General features: G+C 44.9%; 1 protein-coding gene and 1 long non-coding RNA gene across 3 annotated transcripts in view; one reads left to right on the plus strand and one right to left on the minus strand.

Annotated features, from left to right (window-relative positions):
• The window catches only part of FOXN3 (forkhead box N3), a 193,329-nt gene that overhangs the window by 15,694 nt on the left and 155,861 nt on the right, over nucleotides 1-21,774 (plus strand). Inside the window, exon 1 of one of the 2 annotated variants that reach the window (XM_079948860.1) lies at nucleotides 16,875-18,038. The exons of the other annotated variant lie outside the window; for it this stretch is intronic. The gene's annotated coding sequence lies outside the window, so the exon portion shown is untranslated. Of the gene's footprint in view, nucleotides 1-16,874; nucleotides 18,039-21,774 lie in introns of those variants that run through there. 2 annotated transcript variants of the gene reach the window in all.
• On the minus strand, nucleotides 387-21,035 carry LOC307200809. Its single transcript, XR_013832437.1, has 3 exons — nucleotides 19,428-21,035; nucleotides 5,382-5,543; nucleotides 387-1,547 (listed from the first exon to the last, which is right to left on the minus strand). It is a non-coding gene; the product is annotated as an uncharacterized lncRNA (long non-coding RNA).

Below are 21,774 nucleotides of genomic sequence, written 5' to 3' on the forward strand. Positions count from 1 at the left end.
CTTCCAAGTCTGAAAGCTGATGTAATTTTGAAGTCCTTTTCCTCTAGGTTCCAAAACTTGGAAAATTCTTTAGTCAGGAACTCAGCTAAGTTGCCTTCTTCCACCTCTGGTATCGACCTTATCCTTAAATTAGTCTGTCTATTCTGTAGTTCTATCATAGAAAGATAGGTCTGGTGTTCACCTACTTGTTTGCTGAGTGGTCTTACCTCTTTCTCTAAATTTCCCAATCTTTGGCTGGTATCTTCAGCCAATTTCCGATTTTCACCTGCAGTCTCCTTCAGTTCTCCAATTGCTTGCACATTTTGTGCAACTTGTCCAGTTAGTCTATTTAAACATTCAGTATTTTGTTCAATTTTAGCTGTTTTATTTGTTTTATTTTGGTTTGGTTTCTTAAACTAATTTACTGTGGATACTTGTGCAATCTGTCTAGAACTACATTCAACAATATAAATGGTACAGCTTCCATCTCTATACAGAAATGGTTCAAGGTGATTCATGATAAATAATTAACCCTAGTTGCAGGGATACAAAGCAAATTTCTTATGGAAATTATAACAAGATGAACACATAGGACTCCTTTTGTTTTTCCGATTCCTATTTATACAGATCATCCTCTTGAGAATGGAAAATGTGAGTGCCTCTCCTTATCCCCTGGTTTGGTATATTGAAACTCTAGTGCTAATGCTTCTTTTCTGTCAGTAGGTGTCACTATTGTACTGTTTGTGCAGAAAACAGCACTATAGCAGGATCAAATAACAAAAGAAAGAGCAGGTCGCATCTGCATACAGACTCTGTGGGAGGGAGGGAAAAGTCACTCATATTCCGAATGTGAGGTCACAGTTCTTTTGTACAAATAAAGGACCCATGAGTGAATGCCAAAGGCAAACAATCACATGATAAAATATTAACTGAAAAAAGGAGTACTCAAAAGTGTGATAGGCGTTTTCAACCACATAGGTTGAAAGAGATTGGCCCTTTAATATAGAATCACCCAAGTCAAGAGGAGCACTTGGCCCTTATTGCTTCTGCAACTTGCTAGTCAGAGTAGGCGAAAAGATACTGAAGTTGGAAGGTATCTCAAATTTCATCTAGTCCAACTCCTAGCCACCACTACAGCACACCTGATAGGTGGCTATCCAACCTCTGCTTGAAAACTTCCACCAAAGGAGTGTCCATCATTTTCTGATGCAAGATTTTGAACAGCTGCTGTGGATAAGTAATGGCCATTGTGGATATTTGAAAAAGTGGTCAACACAGAGCAAGAAGGATGTGATTGTAGTGCACAAACTTGCACAAGTTCCAGTTCTTCAAGTCCAGTGAAATAAAGTAGATTCTGCATTACATTAAGAATAATTAAAATATAGTATCAAAGTACCCATCACTTGGGGTGTTTATCAAGTTTATCAAAACGCGCGGTAATAACAACATATACGTCTACAGGGTTGCTGATGTTCTTACTCTTTTGCTGGAGTTCTTCCTTTGCTTGGACCTTCTCACTCTTACATTTTGCATCACTGATGAGTAGCTATAAAAATTCTGTCATGGACCTGTAGGAAAGGATGACTTAAAGTTTATTGCCCAACCCCTAATCAGTGTGTCACCTCTATGCTGTGGATCAGCTAAGAAAGCTAAGAAATGGCTGTGCAAATATCAGTTCCTGGGAAACAAATTGCTCTCACTTGGCGGTTATCATGGTGAAATCAAAGTGTCTGTGGCCCTGCAGATGTTGTTGGACCACCAGTCTCACCAGCTGGACCTCCGTGTCCGGGCTGAATGATACGGGTAGAAATGCTCCTTCAGGTATACAGGGCCAAGGCCATTTATGGTTATATACGGCCGGTGTTATATGGTCCTGGCAGCTGCCCTCAGTTGTAGTTTCTGAGTCATCTTCAAAGGTAGCCCCACGTAGAGCGCATTGCAGTAGTCCAAGTGGGAGATAACCAGAGTTTGTACCACTCTGGTGAGATAGAGCACAGGCAGGTAGGGACTGATGGAGCTGCCTTGAATTTAGAATTAACCTGTGTCTCCATGGACAGCCGTGAGTCCAAAATGACCCCAAGGCTATGCACCTGTTCTTTAGGGGCACAGAATCACTCTGAAACCCAGGAACCCTCCATTGCAGCCCTAGATACACCCCCCTCCCCAGTCATGGCACTGGAGCAAGTGGGGCAAACAGAAACCTGGCTAAGTGAGACCCCAGCATCATGTACCCTGTTTGCCCATTGCCATCACTTCATGGTAGATATCCAGCTTGGAAGTGGGCAGGGGTTGTGGGCTGGAGGGACAGCTGTTTGGATTCCAGGCCAACTTACAACTTCAGCAAAACACAATCTTTGTTGTTGGGGAAACAGGGTTGCAGGCAGCGCAGCCTCATTATATGGCGAATAATAAAATGATCTTGGAAATTACTGTCATTGAGGATAAGTATTGAAAATAATGAAACCTGACAAATTTGAGTTTAATAGACCTTCCTCGAGATTAGCTTGATCCATTAGGCTTGCTCTCTGCCTCCCAGATAGCCTTGTGGTCGTGAAGGACTTTTGAAAATCCAAAAGTAAATTTCACTAACGGATGATGTTAGGGCCACCCGGCTAAGGGCCCTTGTAAAGTGAGATGGAAGGAGATTAGCTTGACTCATCTTCTCTCCAGGAAGGAGGCCTGCAAATGTGACTTGAATTCCATTAGCCAAGGACAGAACAATAAGACTCCCAGGGATGAGCTGTAGCTTAGTGGCAGAGCCCTGCTATGGATGCTCAGGAAACTGCCTTACATTGAGCCAGTTCATTGGTCCATCTAGCTGCAGCGAGGCTCCTCACGGGGTCTCTGCCATGGGAGCATATTCACCCAGTGCTTTTCCAGCTGCATTGGCTCCCGGTGGAGTACAGGGTCAGATTTAAGGTTCTGGTTTTGACCTTTAAAGCCCTTCATGGCCTAGGACCCTCGCACCTACGGGACCGCCTCTCCTGGTATGCCCCACAGATGACCTTAAGGTCCATATATAGCAACACCCTAGAGGTCCCGGGCCCTAAGGAAGTTAGATTAGCCTCAACCAGAGCCAGGGCCTTCTCAACACTGGCTCCAGCCTGGTGGAACGCTCTGTCTCTTGAGACCAGGGCCCTGTGGGATCTGATTTCTTTCCTCAGGGCCTGTAAGACAGAGTTGTTCCACCTGGCCTTTGGCTTAGAATCACTTTGATTCCCTCCCCCTCTTTCTTTTTCCTTTCTCCTCCTATGAAGAGATTGCACCCTAATGTTTTAATGTTGTATCTTAATAATTTAAATTGTATTTTAATCAACTTGTTTTTATTATTGGTTGTTAGCCGTCCTGAGCCCGGTCTTGGCTAGGAAGGGCAGGGTATAAATAAATTATTATTATTATTATTATTATTGTCTGCTCTGACTGGCAGCAGCTCTCCAGGGTTTCAGCAGGGAATCTTTCCCAAGCATGCTGCCAGGGCTTGAACCCTGGGCTTTCTGCATGCTGCTGAGCTGTGGTCCTTCCCATGTTCAAACCCTGACCTACTCAATTAGGTGAAACATCGTGGGCAGCAGGACTGGGAACTGGAATCCATGTCTGATATTAGACTGACTTGTTTATTTTCCACATCAGCCAACAGCAGCAACATGGTATGGTGCTGTTTCCTTCCGTTTCTGAGCTTCTGGGTCCATTCCAGAGCTAACATTGGCTATATAAATTGAGAAACTGGTTAACACTGATTCAGACCTTTACACCATCTATCCCAGTGTGGGGCTAGAATGACAATAGCCCTGTCCACACATTACTTGTGTGTATGGCATTAATGTCCCACGGCAGGAGCATGGCTGCACTCCTGGCCATGCCCCTGAGATTGTACCCTTGCAGGCACGCCAACTGTAGCAGGCAGAGGTGTCATCAGCCCCCTCAGTATTCCTTAGCAGGAGATTCAGCCCCCCAAATATTGAGGGGGCGGAGGAGGTCGAACCACTTAGCTTAGTGTGGCGCAGCTAGGCTGTGGGGACCAGCACAGCCTGGTGCAAGGTTGAACCGGCCTAAGCGGCATCTCCCAACACTGCGCAGGCTGGCGCAGCCTTCCACTAGGCCACATTGGTTTGGCCTGCACCGCATTGGAAGATTTGTGGCATGTATCACGTGTGTGACATGTGTGCCACACACGCCAGCGCCTGCCCCCTCCCCCAATCTTGGGGGCAACCCGGCTCCTGCGACCCTTGCCTTTGCTGTTGTATAAACATTGGGAAAGACCCTGTGGAGTTCCTGTGCCTCAAATAGCCGTGTGGGAGTCCTGACTGAATGGAGATCCTAAGCTCCAAAGCAGCTGCCATTTTGTTTTCAGTTCCTTTCCTAATAGTCCCTAATATGCAATTCGCCCTTTTCACAGCTGCACATCTTCAACAAGCTATCCACCACAACCCCAAAGTTTTTGCCTTGGTTAGTCACCACCAGTAATTACATATGTGAAGTCAGGACTTTTTTGATCCAATGCACATCCCTTTAAACTTCCTTACATTGAATTGCATTTGAATGGCCATTCAGACAACGTGGAGCAACCTGCAAACCCTTTTTCTTGTTCTTTTTACCAGCTGAGGACTATATTGTACGCCTGTTCTGTGTGTTAGTGTCCGGGAGCCGTTCAAACACCTCTTGCAAAAGTGTTCTAAGATGCCGCCACAAAAGCCTTGCTAATGAGACACATAAAGCCCTGAGTGTGGCTCTGATGTTCCGGGCCTGAAGTTTTAGTGAGCAGTAAATGAATCTGCAATATTTTGCCCAATGTACTGTTGGGGAAAGTTGCAAGGGAGAACTGTTTCCGTTTTCAGAGCATACTTTTCTTCCTTTGGTGAACAGACATTGCTTAATGAGTTGTGAAATCAAACACTTTGATGGCAGGAAGATCAAATTGCTGAGTCTTAATCTAGGGTTGGTAATTTGTACAAAACTGCCTTTCTTCCCATACCATCTAAAAGTGGACCTTTTCAACTATGAGAAGAGGAGGAGGGAGCCCGAGTCTTGCTGCTCCATATTCCAAGTCCTTCAAAATGGGGATAGCCAGCTCTCTAGATGCTGTTAGACTACAACTCCCATCAGCTCTAGCCAGATAGCCAGTTGTCAGATATTATGGGAGTTGTAATCCAGCAACGTATATGTAGGTCACCACATTGGCTATATTTGATAGCTACTTGAAACAGATATGAACATAAGCTTTTATTTTTCTTACTTCAGAAGATATGTAATATCTGAACTTTCTGGTTATGTTGTTTAGCTCTTTCCTGCTCTAACTTGTGCTAATAGATAAATTCCCATCGATTGCAGTCAAGCACGCGGAGCAGAACCGATCAATTGAAAAGTAAAGTTAAGACAACAAGTACACTTCTTTTTCCACTTACCTTAATGGAAAGCTTTCAGGCCAGATCTGTCTTTGGCGCAACAGGACTTACGATGAGCGATTTGGACCAAGGATAATGTTGGCTCTTCCCATTTTGTTTTGACCTTTTCAGATTGTTGCTGTACAGGACTGATACAATTAAACATGCTCAGTGATATCCAAGCTTGAAAAATGGAAAAGGCAAAGCTGGAGTGAATGTTATTTTTGTTTTCATTAAGGGAAAGGGTTGTTGATTGAGTTTTTTTATAATATAGATCTGAAAACACTAGAATTGGTTCCAGATAAATGCTAAAACTTCGTTTCGCGTTCCCCGAACAAGTTACAGTTATAGATTTGGCACAGCACCAGAACATCGCTGTGTTTATGCGCAACTGTCCAGTGAGGTTAAAGTATCTTTTCTGTATGTTTATAGCTCATGACAGTTTTGAGTGAGATGTCAGCGCCTACGGATGTGCTACTCACTCATTCATCAAAAATCTGTGCAAACTGGTTGCATGATTCAACAAAAAATACACGGCCGTCCTAAAGTGCACTAAGAAGGAACAAAATATGCTTGTTTGACAATATCAAGTGTTAGTCAAGGCTCGGGGATTTCACGAAAGCTCTCGCTTTACGCAACGAGATTACCATGCAGGAACAAGAAGGGAAATAATTGCAGAATTGCTATGATTTTTCCCCCTGCCCTACATTGATCATGATTACAATCTTTTTCATTCACTGATGGTGGGATAAAGGAATTGGGGAGGGTGGGGTGCTGCACCTCATTTTGACTATGAGAAGACTGTGTGGATTGTTGGCTGTAGGTTGCACACAACCACACAAAAAAACCCCACAAGCTAATATGAAAGCCAAAACATTTCCCACACCAGATGGATCTATGGTTGGAATCATAGAATTGTACGAGGCACGACGTGAGAACATTGGATTGGTTGGGCTATTAAGAAGGACCATAAGATTGTTTGTGACAGCAGTCAGACTATGTTTTCAAAAAGAAAAGGAAAAGCTCTGCTGCTGTTGCTTGTCCAAATACCCTCCCCACACCTCCCAAATGCCCCCTCCCCAATTTCCAGTAATAAAAAGAAGGAATCAAAAACATTTAGCAGAGATGTAGTTAAAGATATACTAAAAAAAGATAAACATCCTACAATATATTAGCCATAGGGTGGCAATGCTAAAAAAAAAGAAGCCATAAAATTGCATAAAATTTACATATGCTGAGTTATGGATATAGATGCACAGGCGATGCTGGATTTCACTGCCCAGGTATGAGAAAGATCACTGCCCAGGTATGAGAAGTGATCAACATTTTCCAACGTTACACCACTGAGTTGGATTTGTGGCACTGCAGAGGTGTTATTTTGTACTTGTCAGTGCAGCACTTCAGTTTTTGGGATGTTGAGTGATAAGCCAAGCTTTTCGTAAGCTTCTGTGAAGATATTTAGAATGGATTCTGTGGAAGGATGTGAGGATCCAGAACTGGCCTCCACAGTCACTTACGGACTCATTGTTCAAACCGTGTTTATGGAAGACAATCTCACTCGGCTACGAGTGATCGCAGAAGAAGAAGAAGAAGAAGAAGAAGAAGAAGAAGAAGAAGAAGAAGAAGAAGAAGAAAGATGCACACTTAGAAAGAAGTACTGTAATTTAAATAGAAGGGCAAAACAACTCACCATAGCGAGCCAACCTGTGTACCTGCGCACCTTGTTTTGTGAGTGCTGTTGGTGGGCCACTTCAGGGTCCCTGATCTTCCTTCAGAAATTTGACTTGAACCAGACAGCCTGCCTTAAAATGGAGGGCTCTCCTTGGAGAGTCCAACAAATGCAGGACATTCCTACGTAAAGGAAGACATAGGGCTACCTGCTTAACACCTCTGCAGCTGCAGCCTGTGAAATAACAGGCTGCGCATTGTCGGGTGGTGCTTCACTGTTCATGCGCAGGCATTCTCACATATGTACATTGCAGACAAGATGGATCATCCCTTGCCCCCCTCCTGAGGAGTGAGCGACCCAAAACACCGATCAGAAGCAGAGACCGTCTTTAGTAAATAGGGTCAGCTGGGGCCACCCCACCCAAATGGGAGGCAGCATTCATGATTTATCTACTCGTTGTTGTTTTTAGATGTAAGACTTTTATCACCGTTGCAGAATATCCTAAACCACATTAACTAGTTCTGTGTGAAGCATTACCATGAATAATTGAAGTTAATCTGCACTTGTTAACAAAATGCATCAGGAGATACATTATCCATGCCTTAATTGAAGCCATGTGCTTAGGCCTCATTCTGCAAATTACACAGTGCCCCAAGCCCTTAGTTACCATTGAAAACTGAAAATGCTCAGCTCTTAGAAACTCAAGGCCTATGCTATTTACTAAAGTGTGTTTGTGTGTGAAAAGTGGCCTTTAATGGGCGCAAACAATATTCTTATGGGAGCCCATTTTGAATCTGCTGCAGCAACACATTGTAGATTCTTTTGACATCATCCAGTAGTCCGGCTTTATTTAGCCATGGCAACTGTGTCAAATTAACTCCCGTCTTCCAGTAGCGAGACTCCAGCTTTGTTTGTTTTTCCTCTCAAGGGAATCATCGTTATAAGATGCATTAATAGTCACCAGAAAAAAATGGGAGGAAAATTTTGAATAAAAGTTTAGCTTTTCATATTGTTCTGATTTATTTTCTTTAAGGTGGTAGTCTACCCTTTTCGGGATGCTGAAAATTATAGAGACAGTGGTTACATACAACCCTGGACAGGGAAATTGCTCATGGCCCTTACAGTTTCCATATGATAGTCATGCAGAAGTTGGGGCGCGGCAGCCATGTGAAAGCGGGCAAATGTTACATGAAAACCTAAGAAGAAGAATAAAAAAAAACTTCGCTCCCTTTCCAAGTTACAAAGCTGATAAAATAAGAGAGGTCTAAGTACCGAGAAGTACAAAATCACTTTAGAAAATGAAGACATTTATTATAATAATGTGTGGTGGAGTATATTAAAACTGTCTCACACTTGTAAGTCTTTGGTGGGAGGAAATGTTGTTGTTATTGCCATAATGTTCCTTTTCTGTTGTGAACATGCTTTCGTGAAAAATCAATATGCTACAATATATGTTTAAATACTTATAAGGTGGTCGTGTGCTAGGGAGATATTTTATAGATTTGAGATCAGAACTGATTTGTGATACAGTCATACCTCGGAAGTTGAATGGAATCCATTCCAGAAGTCCGATCAATTTCGTTCCAATCGGAAGCTGCGTTGGACATTTGGGTTCCAAAGAAAGTTTGCAAACCGGAACACTCACTTCCAGGTTTGCGGTGTTCGGGAGTCAAAATGTTTGACTCGCAAGGTGGTCGGAATCCAAGGTACGACTGTATATGTCCACAGCTGGATGGGTGATGGGTGGGACACAGCCCATGGTAGTGGCAGGTGGAGCCACTGTCACAGTTAAGAGCTGGTGAGCAACCGCTGGTCAGCCATGATGCCCATGGACAGAAAATGGAGGTGCAATCCTCGGCCTGAGTGCCGTGGTGCATTATTGGACTGACCCTGTTACTGGGGTTGCACATTTGATTAGGAATTCTAGTGTGCGTGTGTATAGCCCTTTTTGCCTTCAGCCGGTTCTGTGGAGATTGTAGGCAAGCCAGCTGCCTGATCTTCTGCCCTGTCCATGCATTCGGTCAGTATGTCTAGTCAAAGGTGACATTAGGACTTATTATCCTGCTTGACTGACATGAAGAGGTCAGATTGTGCAGCAAAATACACTCTCAGAACACTCTCTGGGGGAAATTGTGGCCAGTATGAGGATACCAAGCCAGAAAGATCTAAATGGTCTGAATAAAGCTCTGGTTAACGGTAATGCAAGGGACAGTTGGTCCCAGATGAGAGTCCAAACCCCCACCCATATCAGTGGGCACACTCATAAAGTTCACAATGTACAGTAGATACTGTAATGGTTACATAAGCAACACCTCCAACCACTAGGTGGTGCTATTCCATGTTCGTTGATGTCAGCTAAAGTTCCATTGGCTTGGCTTGTGACTGTGTTGTAAGGACCAGATTTATTCTAGAGACTTATGTTGCTGGTTTAGATTGCAGGTCTCTAATACTCTGTTATTTCAACCAGGTATTACATTACGCTGCTTCAGTCATTACACATGCATGGAGCTCCCTTGCTGGATTGGGGCAATTCCTCAACACACACACACACACACACACCCTTACTTGGTACCTGCATAATACATAAAAGCCACATTAGGCAAGGTGTGTGACTAGGCACCCCTGGCAGTTGCTGGTTCCTTGGTCTGAACCAAGTTCCTCTGCAGCTTTATTCTCCTTAAATACAACCCATTTAAGCTTGAATAATATTAAGCAGCATTTTAATAGGAAGTGAGCATTTCTCTTCAGAAGCAGAGCAAGAAAGCCGGGGGGCAAAAGCGGTGGCAGGGGGTGCACGTGGGTGGTGGTGGGGAAGAGATGTAATAATAATAATGGAACCAAAACTATGTGCCTTTTACAAGAGACCTATAAAATGTAATCTTCCTCCCTGAACTCTTGCCTTTTCAAAGGATGAAGATTAGACTTGCCACTTAGCTAATGCACTTGAGAGGAATTCTAGGTTCTACCTCATTTGGAGTTTCCATCTGAAAAATTCCATGTGTAGAATTGTTTTCCTTCTTCGCGCGACAAAATTGGGACCGTATAAATTGTTGTAAAATATGGACAGCAGTCAAAAGATGGAACCTCACCAGGAGTGTCTTACCCATAGAGGCTAGTGGCGCGGGATGGCCACTGGACGGCGCAGGGAAGAGGCGGTAGCTGGACGTTGTGCCTCCCGGCATCAGCTGGCCTCCCTCACCCACCTCTGCCATGCCGTGCCGAAGCAGCGCCGCGCCCGGAGCCTCCATCTGCTGTGGCCACCGCAGCACAAAGCAGCCAGCTGAGCCGGGGGGCGCCACGTCCAGTCTCCACCTCTTCCCTGCTGGAGGAGCCGCCCTCCAACCGCTGCCTGCCTCCTCTAGCCCCACCAGCAGCACCGTCCTCCCTAAAAAACTCTGGGAAACATGGGGGGGGCGCCGGAGGGAGCTTTGCACCACAGCGCTGGATATGCTTAAGACGGCCCTGAACCTCACTCCAAATAAAGCTACAATCAAACCTTTGATGGCAGCAGGTGTGCTTGTGGTATTTAAAATGGCAGCTGTTCATGGCGACTGTGTACTATGTTCAGAAACTGAGACAATATCTACCAGTTTCTGGGGGTCCTGAGTGGGTGAATACTGTTGTGCTCATGTCCTACTTGTGGGCTTCCCTTAGCCATCTAGTTGGCCACTATGAGAGCAGTGGTCCAGATTAGGCCTTTGGTCTGACCCAATGGAGCGCCCCTTATGCTCTTCAACTAGTGTTTCTTGAAGAGAACTTACAAAGAGAAACTCACCTCTCAACTCATCTCTCAAACTCAACTCGTCTCTCCAAACACTCAGAAATGGGTTGATGGATGCATCTTGGAGGGCATCCTATTGCCTGCTGTTGAATATTTATATATGTATCTCCCTTATTCTCACAACAAACAGGAGTTTAAGAATAATGTAAGAAGAGCTCTCCTATGTCGGACCCGAAATTCATCAAGTTTACACTGCAGTCCACCCTGCCCAGGTGGAATACTCAGGTGTTCTGGGGGCTGGCAAGGATTCTGTTGGCAGCATGACATGTTTGTCAGGTGGAAGGGGGAGCTCCATGCCTGGGGGGGTGACACTGGCATTTCCTCACAGGGTGGACTGGGTGGGACAGCCCTATTCAGTCCAATGCCTCCACCCTAGCTGGCTCAAAAGGGGGTTGAATTGCAGTCTTAGCATGCTTGGTTTCTCAACGAACTGCCTCGGAAAGGCAACAGCCAAGACCTGAAGTCAGTACAGTGGTACCTCAGGTTAAGTACTTAATTCGTTCTGGAGGTTTGTACTTAACCTGAAACTGTTCTTAACCTGAAGCACCACTTTAGCTAATCGGGCCTCCCGCTGCTGCTGCACCGCTGGAGCACAATTTCTGTTCTCATCCTGAAGCAAAGTTATTAACCTGAAGCACTATTTCTGGGTTAGCGGAGTGTGTAACCTGAAGCGTATGTAACTGTAATACTCATGTGCCGACCCTGTAGGGCTGTTTCCCAAACTTGGGCCTCCAACTTTTTTTTATTACAACTCCCAGTGGTCAGGGATGATGGGAATTGTAGCCCCAAAACAACTAGAGACCCAAGTTTGGGAAACACAGCCCTTGGGTTCGCCAAACAACAGAGCAGCCACTAAAATGGGCAACAGCAATGGAAACGTCTGGCTCTGTGCAAGCCACTTGTAGTTTCTGCTGAAGCAAAGTGACACTGAGCCTGAGTCTTTGGCACCTGGGTTGATGATAAGGATGGGAATAACATCGTATGTGATAAGAGGCTGAGAAGGCCATTTCAGGCAGCACAGCAGGCTGTGAAACCCTAACATTCTTACTGGTTTGGAAAAGATGCTTATGTGAATGTGTCTATGACTTGAACGGCAATGGAAAACAAAAGCAAGTTGCTTTTGGCTACACTCCCCCCCCCCCCGAAAGATTTTGAGCAGGGTCTGGTCCCATCTCTGATCATTATAAAGAGGGGTCTCCTTACTACACTTTCTCCTTTTCATTGTAGTGAGAATATTCCTTGGCTTTCGGCCTCTGAATACCAGTTGCTAGTTAAGGAGGCAGCTGTTACACTCAGCTCTTGCTGGCAGGATTCCCATGGGCAGCTGGTTGGCCACTATCAAAACAGGATGTTGCTGGACTAGGTGAGCCTCTGGCCTGATCCAGTAGAGCTCTCTTTACATTTACTGGTTCAGCTTTACTCACTAGGGTTCAATTCTGAAGCCACATGAATACCCACCTGCCTTTCCCTGCCCTCTTGAATACATTTCATACCCAAAGATGGCCATAACTCACAGGGTTTTCATTGATCCTCGGTTTTTCTGATAGTGCTCACTGTGTTGGCATCACCTGTGACCCTCAGGTCCTGCTTTTAGGCTTCCTATGGACATCTTAAAAAGCAGAGACATCACCTTGCCAACAAAGGTCTGTATAGCTAAAGCTATGGTTTTCCCAGTAGTGATGTATGGAAGTCAGAGCTGGACCATAAAGAAGGCTGATCGCCGAAGAATGGATGCTTTTGAATTATGGTGCTGGAGGAGACTCTTGAGAGTCCCATGGACTGCAAGAAGATCAAACCTCTCCATTCTGAAGGAAATCAGCCCTGAGTGCTCACTGGAAGGACAGATCCTGAAGCTGAGACTCCAATACTTTGGCCACCTCATGAGAAGAGAAGACTCCCTGGAAAAGACCCTGATGTTGGGAAAGATGGAGGGCACAAGGAGAAGGGGACGACAGAGGACGAGATGGTTGGACAGTGTCCTCGAAGCTACCAGCATGAGTTTGACCAAACTGCGGGAGGCAGTGGAAGACAGGAATGCCTGGCGTGCTCTGGTCCATGGAGTCACGAAGAGTTGGACACGACTAAACAACAACAACAACAACATTTGTGGCAGGCCACTGTGAAAACAGGTTGTTGGTCTAGTTGGGCCTTTGGCCTGATCCAACAGGCTTTTCTTACGTTCTCATGTCTATATTCTCTTTTAATAGCAAGTACTCCAATCTTCCTGTCTTGTCTTGGAGGCATTAACAGAGCAGCATGTCCCCGCCAGGGAAGGTGGACGAGCTCCTCTTTATATACTGTATGAACACATTTGTGTGGGTTGAAGAGCTATCTCTGCTTCTTTGGGGATTTGTGTGAGAGTGGCGATGCCTGGGAGCTTATGGGGATGGCTGTGTATGAGAGCTAAGCTGGGAGTGCTTGTGTGTGTGTATAATTTTTATTCCTGCAGAAAAACAACGTCAACAACAGCCAATGGGTCAATCGCAGTCTGTAAATTCTATTACTGTAATTGCAGTAATGGGTAGTCTGCAGGGATAGGTTTGTAAGTGTGAAACAGATGCCGAGAATGGAGAAAGACGGCAACACTCCACTCAGTTGTTATTTTCCCAGTGGCTCTGTCCCTACCTTTGCGTCCCCTCCTGGCCCCACCCACTTTGCACTGGGAACCATCTTGGCTGTGAGTCCTAGAATACATGCTCCCTGCCTTGCAGGACTTTCCCCACCTGGCCATTTCAATGATTGATTGAGATGTTGTATTGGGGAAGCCTACTTTGTGCATAGGCTCTCTCTGTGGTTTAGAACAGTGAATAGCAACTGAACAGGGCTAGTCAGTTTCATGAATGAGTTATTCAGATTTGTTGGAGTCTTCCCTTGCAATCTGCTTGCGCAATTAGTCTCCATGGCACCCTAGAGCAATGGTGTTGCCCCCTGGTTGGCTGTTTGTTTGCTTCTATGATTTCTCAATTTGTCCTCAGTGCAAGGCAAGAAGCTACTTTTAGGGTGCATACAATTAAGTGGATTGATATAAGCAAATTGGGGGTGGTCATTTCTTGTTTCCACTGCAAAATATTGAAATTCCCCCGATCCTTTCATGCTTCAACTGTTCACTGGATGTTCATCCTTTTGCGGAAGAAATATATCCTTAATAAACTAAAATCCTTCTGTTTGCTTTAAACTTGTTGTCTCTCAATTGCATCAAAGGACCGCCATTAATGATTAACGACAAAAGGCATAGTCAAGATCCCTATTGATTTTCCCTAGAGTAATCATGATTTTATACATCTGTTTTATTGCCTTTTGTGCTTTCATGCCCATACTAAAGAATACAATGTTTGTCATCTCTTCTGATATGCAAATTGTTCCATAGTTAGGTCATTATTTAAAAACAGTTGCTCTGCGTGCCTTCATATCTGCAAAGAGAGAAACCAAAAGTGTAACTGTGGTATGTCGAGAAAGAACCATCAGAGAACCACCAGAAGCCACACAATTGCACATTTAATTACTCTTCATCAGCTTTCCTTTTCATGATGCTGGCTGGGCAGGTGGGAACTGTAGTCCAACAAAAAATGGAGGGCACCAGGCTGAGGGAGCCTGCTGCCTGTCTATCATCGCTCTCAACCAGTAGTGGCCCAAACAAGATGTGACTTTTTCCTTTGGCTAGAAACAGGATGACTTCAGGTCAGATCATCCATGTCATGCCAAATTTGATCCTGAGCTACCTTACGTCACCTTCTGTGGTTTTCAACAGATTTGCTTAAAAACAGGACATTGGTTCTTGGGAAAGTCCTGACCTCCTAGAAATTATGCAGATTACAAACCAGAAAGGGCCAAACACCAGCCGCCCTGGATGTTGGACATAATATTATGTTTGCTGACTGGGAACAGTTATGGACCACCGGTATGAAATTTACGGCATGCAATGCCTTAAGAGAGAATATTATGAAAATGATTTATAGGTGGTACATGACCCCAGTCAAGCTTGCAAAAATTTATCATTTGCCCGATAACAAATGTTGGAAATGTAAAGAGACTGAAGGAACATTCTTTCACCTTTGGTGGACGTGCCCAAGGATCAAGGCTTTCTGGGAAATGATCTATAATGAAATGAAAAAGGTATTTACATATACCTTCCTGAAGAAACCAGAGGCCTTCCTCCTGGGCATGGTCGGCCAATTGGTGCCAAAGAAGGACAGAACTTAAAATTTAAAATGTATCTCTGGGTTATTTGTGGGGCCTGCCTGGTGTTTTTACATGAGTAGAACATGTGCTTTTATTTAAAATGCATCTCTGGGTTATTTGTGCAGCATAGGAATTCGTTCATTTGTTTTTTTCAAAATATAGTCCGCCCCCCCCCACAAGGTCTAAGGGACAGTGGACCGGCCCCCTGCTGAAAAAGATTGCTGACCCCTGTCCAACCCCCTGCAACGCAGGAATATGCAGCTGTCCCATATGGGGATTGAACCTGCAACCTTGGTGTTACCAGCACCACGCTCTAGCCAACTGGAGAATGGGTTGCCAGGCCCTCAACAGCACAGAGCTATTAGCTCAAAAATATTCAAGCACAAAACCCAAACTGCACACATGGGGCATGAAGACTACATTTTTGTCTCTAAATGGAAATCTTTTGAATACTGCTGATATGGTATATAGTATTGCAAGCTGCCTTTCATAACACAGTGGTACCTCCAGTTGCGGACGGGATCCGTTCCGGAGCTCTGGTCAGATCCTGAGGTTTCCACAACCGGAGGGACCGCTTCCGCGCATGCATGCGGCATGGTAGAGCGCTTCTGCACGTGCGGTGAAACACTTCTGGGGTTGCCGCTTTTGCAATGCGAAGTTTACTTTACCCGACGGTAACGTAAGCTGAGGTGCTACTGTAATAGCTTGTGGACATGTGGTGGTTACTGAGCGATCCAGGCTTTAAAGATCAGAACCAGCACTTTGAACTGAGCCTGGAAACTGATGGCTAACTAATGGAATTGGGTCAGTTGGGTCCTTAACAGTTTGAGAGAACTAAGACCTGGCTGTTTGGGACTGGGCTCCTACCTTTGCCCCTCCCCTTGGAAACTTTATTTACCTTTACCTTTACAGGGAAGCATTCCTTCTGAACTAAATTTCCACTTATGCATATAAAACATCACCTGTAAAGTTGAATGCTGGGTCTGGGCCCCACATCTTTTAATCAGACCCACAAGGTATATGGATTAGCCTGCTTATAGCACGGTAGTAAGTGCTGATGTTATACATTTACATTTAACCTGGGTTATCTACTTGGTAAAAGGGACGCAGGTGGCGCTGTGGGTTAAAGCCTCAGCGCCTAGGGCTTGCCGATCGAAAGGTCGGCGGTTCGAATCCCTGCGGCGGGGTGCGCTCCCGCTGCTCAGTCCCAGCGCCTGCCAACCTAGCAGTTCGAAAGCACCTCCGGGTGCAAGTAGATAAATAGGGACCGCTTACCAGCGGGAAGGTAAACGGCGTTTCCGTGTGCGACTCTGGCTCGCCAGAGCAGCGATGTCACGCTGGCCACGTGACCCGGAAGTGTCTCCGGACAGCGCTGGCCCCAGGCCTCTTAAGTGAGATGGGCGCACAACCCCAGAGTCTGTCAAGACTGGCCCGTACGGGCAGGGGTACCTTTATCTACTTGGTACTGCATTTCTGTCTTTACCGGGTCCCCAGCTGCTTTTGTGGCATAACCCTTGCACCTTTAATAACCCCACAGCAAGCAAAAGCTTGGCCAGAGACACTTCCCCCCAAACTACATGCTCATCTACTTAATTTGGAGCTGTTAAGCATGTCTTTAAAGTACGATGCCACTGTGAGAAGAGGATGCTAGAGGTAACGGGCCTTTGGTCTGGTTCAGTAGGGCTCTTGCAGGAATCGAGCCAGACAAAAAGGCTGGCAACCCTAGCTAGGGAACATATTAAACATCAATTTTGGATTCCTGCTGTGTTGTTGTGATGGAGATTGGTTTGACGAATGGCACCCTTCCCAGATTCAACTTGTGGCAATGCAAAATGTTTTGTGGATGGCAATTCCAGAGACTTGACACTGAGATAATTAATGTTGCTATCTTGAAAAGTTGAGGTTTATGCCTCAGTATAAATATTTGCAGGAACATTTGAGATTTAGTAGCCTGACATGCAGAAGTTAAGAAGCTGAAACTTTCCCCAGAGTAGAACTGAAGTCTGGAGGCAGGCGGTGATGTTTAAGAGAGCTGAAAGTCAATTCAGAGTCCTTTGTGGGGATACATTTCTTTTGTCCCGTTTTCGGCTTTGGTCAAACAGGTTCTGTGGGTTTTTGAAGTCATTCAAAACCTGCATACCAGAAATGGGAAGAATTTATGCATCCCAAAGAGTGATCAAACCCCCTTCAACTTGGTAAAAGCGGGACAGAAACACCTCTTTCCAACCAAAGTAATGGGGAAAGATTTGCCTTTAATTCAATGGTGTTGAAGGCACAGGAGCAGGAGCAATTAAAAGTTGACAGCCCGATCATAAGAAGGAGAGACTGGAAAAGTAGTGTTTTTCTGTAGTGAATTATCTTTTTTTAAGGTATGCAGTGCAACCCTAGATATGCCTACTGACTATGAGAAGCAATTTTCACTTTGAAAATGACACTTATTTCCAAATGGGCCTATACAGGATTGCGGCGTCTATTTAACTTGAATTTGTTCTTTCGCTTTTATAGCTGTTAGGACCCTATTGTATATCACAATTTTATCAGCCTTGTATTTCCTTTCACAACTCAAGTTCCACAGAGGTTGCTTTTAAAAACTCTGTTGTCCTGGCTTTGTGTGTGTGTGTGCGCGCGCACGTGCTTGTTTTTAAATCACACGGCTGCTGTGGAAAGACTTAGAACTTAAAGCTTCTCCATTTGCCACCAAATGAACTAGGAGCTGAACTCTGCTGGTCAGACAGGTTGTTGAATGAGGGCATGTGACACAGTTTCAAAGCAGGATTTTGCCAACACCCTTCAGCTACATGGGAGACACAAGAATCTTGTCAGGCATAGGGCTTCAGAGGAGTTAAGACTTGCGCTGGTACACAAAGATTGCAAAATACTTTGTTACTGTTGTCTTGATTCTCTCTCGTTCACACTCTTTCAAACAAAGCTGCTTTTCTCCCTTTCTACAAATGGGGACAATGGGAATTCTAAAGTGTTATTTTATGCTCCAGTTCAAGAAGTGGATGGAAAGAGCCATATTATTACAAGCTCAGTGTGGCAGTTCCTGGTAGGTGATCGTGCCTTTTAAAATTTAAAGAATAATGCAGCAATGTGCCTAAGCAGTGCAACTATCCGCCCCCCCTCCAATAATGGCTGAATCAGAGTGTTAGTTGTGTGTGTGTGGACCTTTATGAAGTGCAAATGTTAAACTTCTCTGCTTCCCTTTGCATGCTTACTCGTTAGTTTATGCGTGTTGCGTAAAACCTCTTGCAAGCTGGATATTCCTGCAGTACTTCTAAAACTTGCTCCAGAGACTGCCTAGTTATTTCTTATTCTCCAAGTATCATCTGACATTCAGTCTGTATGCAAGTCCCATTGGCTTCACGGAGGGGAGAGGCGCTGACTTATTGGAGGGTGGAATTTGGCCTTCAGTTAGTTTCATTTTTAACTTTTGCACACTTCGTCCAAGGCTGACTTGCCCAAGGTTTAACTGCAGTTTCTAAAGCTGCGTGAGCAGCTTGCCTGAACTAGCAAAAGGGGCTTGGAAACCGACGTGCGAAGTTGGGCAAAGTCCCATTTAAGCAAATGGCTTACGTCTACAGCAAGTACTCTAACATCGACTACTACGTTTCAGGATGCTAACTGCACAAACACTGCCTTTGAGTTAAACAAGTGGATGAAAATTGCTCTTATTAATGTAAAGGCCTTGGAGGGGGAAGGGACAGGAAAGGCTGTTGCTACATTTATTATCTGGGCCAGAGGGAAAAAAAGAATGCAGGATTTGTTTTTCAAAATAAATTAAAATATGATTTAATTTTTTATTGCTATGCCCTGGATTGTGCAAGTCATCACGCAAACCGTGCCAGCCTGGGTGGCATTTTAGTATAACTCTGTTTCCTCAGAGCAGAAGCAAATGTAAAAAAAGAGTAATCAAGAGCTGAAATAATTGAAAGTGATTGTCGCTGTAAGTCTATTCCTTTTGGTCGCAGTGCTTCTCATTCATCACGTTAGGCTACAACGTGTGTATCGGTCTTCTTGCATCTGTAGAGCTGGGTTTCGTTTTAAGGTCAGCCTTCAATTTCTGGAGAATATAATTTAAAGCTATTTATAGTGCTTTGCCTGTAATAACTAATAGGGAGAAGGGGGACGAGCAGGGTGCGTGTGTGAGAAAGGCCTGCTTTCTGCGGCCGAGAAATAAATGTACAACAGCTGTGTCTGCCTTAACTTGATTAAAGTTTTTTTTTTTTAAGTGTAAACATAAGAATGAGTCCGGACAAAAGAGCAGGAGCGAGCCGGGCTATCTGTTGTTATTGTAAGACTCTTTGCAGGCGTTAACTCTGGCTCATCGGGAGAGCGCTAGATTTCTGTGTTTAAAGTTTACTTTGCTGTTTGTCTGGAGTGGGGTCAGTGTTGTGGTGAATAATTTATAGGCAGCATGAATGAGCTCATTAGTCACCTTTTCAGAGTTTAAATGAGTTTGGTGGTTGTCATTACATGGGCCCTTCTGTTCAGCCGCATGGCAAAATGACAGTTTGGCAGTTGGCTTGCTTGTAGCAGGCTAGGCCGCCTCTTTTCAGCGTGGGGTTTTCCTTTGTGTCCTATTCAAACCCCCCATTCTGTTGCCCAGCGCTGGTCCGGTAACTCTCAGGCTTCGGGCGTTTCTTCAGCAGAGAGCTGGTGCTTGCACTATATGGCTCCTGGGTCCTTTTATTGTAGACTCTGGTGTCCTCCTTCTGAGTTATCCATCATTTTCATGCAACCAGCAGTTCTGGAGAATCCTGGTGTTTTTATGAGGAGACTCCAAAGCAGCCCATCTAGGACTGAGGATGCTCAGAGGCCACGCGATACTGTTTGGATGTGGGGAGAAACCAAAAACAAAGGAGGAGTATCATGGAATTGTAGAGTTGGAATGACCCCAAGGGTCATCTAGTCCAACCCGCTGCAATGCAGAAATCTTCACACAAATGTGGGCTAGAACCCATAAGCCTGAGAATAAGAGTTTTCTGCTCTACCGAATGAGCTATTCCAAGGAGTGGGATGAAGTCTCCTGAAAAAGGGCCTGGCTAGGTGCTTGGAAGCCTGAAGGAGAACCCTCCAGAACTGCAACGTTCCGTTGTAGGCCTTGCTTGTCAAGAGAGATCGCTTTACTCTCTGTGATGCAAATATGGTTGCGAAGAAGCAGTAACCGGAGTGAGGTTGCCATTTTTCTTTTTGCTAACTCTTCCCTGCTGCATGCAAAAGTTTAGCAAGGGAAGCTTTTCTTGGCGTGGAGAGGAAGTGATGTGAAAAACTCCCCCCCCCTTTTTAAATATGATTTTTATTAGTTTTTTTAACATATCATTTTCAACAGTAATTAAACATACCTTTACAACTAATTCAAAACTTCCCTTGTTAACCTACGTGTGTTATTGTTAATACTTCTGTTCCTGTATCTTTTAGCAAGCTTTCAACCTCAAACCTCAGACAGCTGTTTTAGTCTAGGAGTGAAAAATAATTTGCTTCGAAGTTTGCTGTTGGATTGTTTGCATGTGGAAGAGTGTGAAGAGGGGCAAGCTTAATGAGCATATCTGTTTAGATGTTTCATCTCCGATCATCACTTGATCCAAGAATTATTTTGTACACCAGGAAGCATGCAAATAACTAGATTAATATAACAACATAAACAGAGCCTGCTGGATGAGGCCAGGGGCCCATCTAGTCTATCGGGTGCCTGTGGGAAACCTGAGCTGCAGTTTCCAGCAACTGATATTCAGAAGCATCACTGCCAGACCCAGCAGTAGGATAAATGGATTGATTGCGTTTCTCCAAAGAGTGCAAGGTGGTGTACGTGGTTGTCCTCCTCAACAACAACCCTACGAGGTAGGTTAGGCTGAGAGGCAGTGGCTGGCTCAAGATCACTCTGTGAGGCTTAATGGCTGAGTAGGGATTTGAAGCCTAGTATCCTAGGTACTAGGGGACGCGGGTGGTGCTGTGGGTTAAACCACAGAGCCTAGGACTTGCCGATCAGAAGGTCGGCGGTTCAAATCCCCGCGACGGGGTGAGCTCCCGTTGCTCAGTCCCTGCTCCTGCCAACCTAGCAGTTTGAAAGCACGTCAAAGTGCAAGTAGATAAATAGGTACCGCTCCGGCAGGAAGGTAAACGGCGTTTGCGTGCGCTGCTCTGGTTCGCCAGAAGCTGCTTAATCATGCTGGCCACATGACCCGGAAGCTGTACGCCGGCTCCCTCGGCCGATAAAGCGAGATGAGCGCCGCAACCCCAGAGTCGGCCACGACTGGACCTAATGGTCAGGGGTCCCTTTACCTTTACCTTTATCCTAGGTGGTACTACTACTACTATTATTATTATTCATTAAATTTGTATACCAGCCTTCATCTGCAGATCCCAAGGTGGTTCACAACATAAAATGACAACATAAAACCCACAAAATACATGGTAAAAATAAGAACAACAATAACAAACCAATAATCCCCCCCATCTAATGACACATTGAAAAGGGCATCAGATGTCAATCAGCCAAAGGCTTAGTTGAAAAGGATTTATTTTCGCCTGGCGCCTAAAGGTGTATAATGGAGGCGCCTGCCAGACCTCCCTGGGGAGAGCATCTCACAAAAAGGGAGCCATCACAGAAAAGGCCCGTTCTCGTGTTGCCACCCTCCGGACCTCTCATGGTACTAGTCCAATCCTCTAACCTCTACACCACACTGGCTCCCAATAGTGCATCCAGCTAGACAACGACAATTGCAGTTTTTACCAACAGCCCTTTAATATTGGCCTCTAATTTTGTTACTTGTTTTTTATAGTAT

The sequence above is a fragment of the Podarcis cretensis genome (genome assembly GCF_951804945.1).
Source record: "Podarcis cretensis genome assembly, chromosome: 1".
Taxonomy (NCBI): domain Eukaryota; kingdom Metazoa; phylum Chordata; class Lepidosauria; order Squamata; family Lacertidae; genus Podarcis; species Podarcis cretensis.